Here is a 3,398-nt window from a genome sequence, read left to right as displayed (position 1 = left end):
CCAAGGCCAAAACCCAGCTCTTTGAGACACATTTTCATCAACAAAGTACAGTCCCCTCTGAGAGGGGGAGGATTTAGAAAAGGCTTGAACTGGAGGGAAATTGAATCACCACTTGTGCTCCTAATTGGTGTTTTTTGTCAATTACTCTAATTTAAACTTATAAAACTGTATTTACCTCCAGAGGGGTGGACAATTTTGTGGACATCTGTGGACATTTTGTGGGCATTTTCTATATCTGCCCCTGGAGGCCTCCAATAAAGAGAACAGGCTTTATATCACCTTCTGTACAAATATTATCTCCCAAGCGTGTGTTGTTTCATTTTTGGGTTCTTTAGGGCATCAGGGTGAATTCTGAGCAGTGCACCTGCATCAAGGGCAGCCAAAGGGATGTGGAGCAACACCAAACAAAGGCATTTGAGCCCTTCAGTCCTGGGGCCCCTTGCAGTGCTGTGCACTGAAGGGTTAAACTGCCCGTGTCCCCGAGGTTTCAGCTCTGGCTTTTTTGGAGGATTGATGTGTTTGGCACATGCACACCTCCCTGCAAGATAGTGCACAAGCACACTGAGCTGCTTTGTGTGCCGTGGGTTGAGGTCACCTTTGTGCTGAGGGGGAACATATGGTTTATGTATTTCAGAGCAGGGAATAGGAGATTGAAGCTTGGTGTGTGCTGCACAGGGGTGAGACCATTGCAGAGCTCAGGGGCTGGGCTGTTGGTTCTCCAGGCCCTGAAAGAAATGGGGAAATTAGTTTAAAGTGGATATTACCACGTGTCATCTGTGTTGTTCACCTTCTGTGTGGTTTGTTTGTTCTCCAGACTCTGAATGAAATGGGGAGATTCATTAAAGTGAATGACACGTTACCATGTGTCATCTGTGTTGTTCACCTTCAGATTTTTCTTCATGGCATGAATCTGGCAGAATTGGAGGCAGAATGTGGCAGGGAAGGGGTCAAGCCCCTTGCTCAGGGTCTCTTTGAGCCATGCTGGTGTTAAACCCTAAAAGCTCAAACACAAGCACGGTGATGAATGCTGAGCAAGTGGCTTCCACCCCTTCCAGTGGGATTCCCTTCACAGAAGCTGAGGGGACAGGAATCCTGCAGGGAAAGGAATGGGGTGAGAAGATAGTTGGGGTTTGGTTTTGGCTCAGTTCCTGCTGTTCTAAAGACCAAGTCCAGAAACTAAAATTAAGGTTCCTGTTGTGATGAATGGACTTTACACCTGATTTTGATTTAAATTCAAAGCAATTCTCAGGACAGGAGGTAAGATGGACTTCATGGAACATGCAGGATATTTTCACGAGTATTGATGGGTAACATGCCAAATTTACTGATTTGGGTCTTTGAAAATCACATCTAGATATTTAAGAATAGCTGGACCTGGAAAGGTGCTTTTTTGACTTCCTCTTGGCCTGTTCTTCCTGTATTGCAGAAATCATGGGGGAGATACAGGTGGAAAAGTCTGGCAGTTTACAAGAACAATATTTTTGCAGTCCCAGACTCTCTGAGGATTGCAGTAGATCTTCAAGGTAGTACCAGACACTGCTTTTGCCTTTGTGTTTTTCATTAGCTCTCTGATGGCCTTTCAAAGGGAAGAAACGTGCTGAACATGGGCTGTACAAATATGCTCTTTTCCATCTGGAGAGAGGAAGTGATATTTTTTAATGCCTGTGATTATTCTGCAGCAATTTGTTTGTTTGCCTGTTTGCTTTTCTTTTTTCCTCCTCCCCAAAATGAAAAATTTTTGTCTTTTGCTGTAGCCTGAAATGCAACCTTTTGTTTCTGTGCCTTAGTAATTGAAGGTTTACGTTATTGCTGCTACAGCCTTTTTCCCAACATTAAATCAGTAATTAATGCTCTGTGGCTGGAATGTTAGCAGGTTTGAGCTCTGCTCTGTAGGAGAATTTCTCCATCAACATATGAGAGAGACCTTTTGGTCCTTCCTTCTGTGGAGTCACTTGCATGGGCTATTTCAGAACCCACTGAGCTAGAAAGTGAGCATAAGGCAGATTCTCCAGCCTGGTGGTCAGGGTGTGCTTTTGGGAACCAGAATTACTCAGTTCCAGTCCTTGCTCCAATGAAGCTGACATTGAAATGCTGACAATGGGAGCAGCTTTATTAATACTGCCAGCTCAAAGAGCTTGGAAATCATGTGCCAGTCTTTCTAAATGTTGAGTTAGGGGAAAATACAGCTGAATCTTTGGCTAGTTTTTATTTCCCTTTTGGTTTGTAGCTTTTGAGGGACAGGTTTTCAAGCTTACGACCATGACCAGGGCTAGGAAATGCTATGTGCATAAACCCTTCTCCTCCCCTCACAGTAACTCCCTTGGAGGAAGTTTTTCCTCCTTGTTTTATTTTATCAGCTCCTTTGTATACCCCTCAGCAGAGGAAACAAGCTTTTAGTGAAAGCACTTCAAACTCCAGAGCAAAAGAACCATCTCCTCCCCAAAATTCTTGCCTCCATAGGGGATATTCATGCCTCCCTTTTACACTGGTGCTGACTTCAATTCACCAATTTTAAAAGGAATAACCTTGAGGTGTCTTTTAGCACTATTCCAGACTGAAATGATTGTTCACCTTTGGTTTGCAGCAGAGCCTGACCAGATTTGCTCCCAGCGACCTCGTTGGAACATCATTGTCAGGTTATTTTTCCTGCTTCCTCTCTGTGTATCAATATTGAATCAACAACTTGCCATTAAACAAACAGGTCCCTGTTGATCTAGAATTTAAATTTCAGCCTTAACCCATTGCTTGGAAAGATTCAGTGACTCTTCTAAATAAAAAACCACCAAAAACCTTAAGAAGCTGATGAAAAGCTATCAGAGCCTGTAGGGTTACAGAGAAGCCCAAAGAGATGATTTGGGGAAAATGGCTCACTCCCCATTTCTGCCTATAATGTTAGAGAAGTGGGGTGTGAGAGGCAGTTAAGTGAGCATTTTTTACATTTATAAACAAAATAATCAGCCTTTCCAAAAGCATCAGGGCATCTCCATTTATTTAAAAAGAATGTGAGAAATGCAAGGAGCCTCCCCTCTGCAACTTGTGGTGCCAAAATAATGAGGTGAACTGGGTTAGAAAGAGGAAGAAAGTAATCTTGCTTTAAATTCACCACATTTGAAGAGGTCCTTAAAGAATTCCTGCAGATGTCCTGATGACTGATTTCAGGCTATCTGCAGCTCAAAACATAACCTGCTCTGACATGGTCCCAAGAGGGACCGACACCAGTTGTTCTTATTTTGAGTTACTATGCATAATAGGGTCATGTTCCAGAAGTAGGACCACTCTAAGAGGCATGACTGCAATTTCAGAAAATAATTCCCTTTTTTCTACACTGAATATTTCAGTCTTTGCAGGCTCCAAAGATGTGGAGAAAATGAAACAGTGTTTAAGCAGCAGCCCCACGC

Source organism: Sylvia atricapilla, chromosome 18 (assembly GCF_009819655.1).
Source record: "Sylvia atricapilla isolate bSylAtr1 chromosome 18, bSylAtr1.pri, whole genome shotgun sequence".
NCBI lineage: Eukaryota > Metazoa > Chordata > Aves > Passeriformes > Sylviidae > Sylvia > Sylvia atricapilla.
This window is presented reverse-complemented; position numbering follows the sequence as displayed.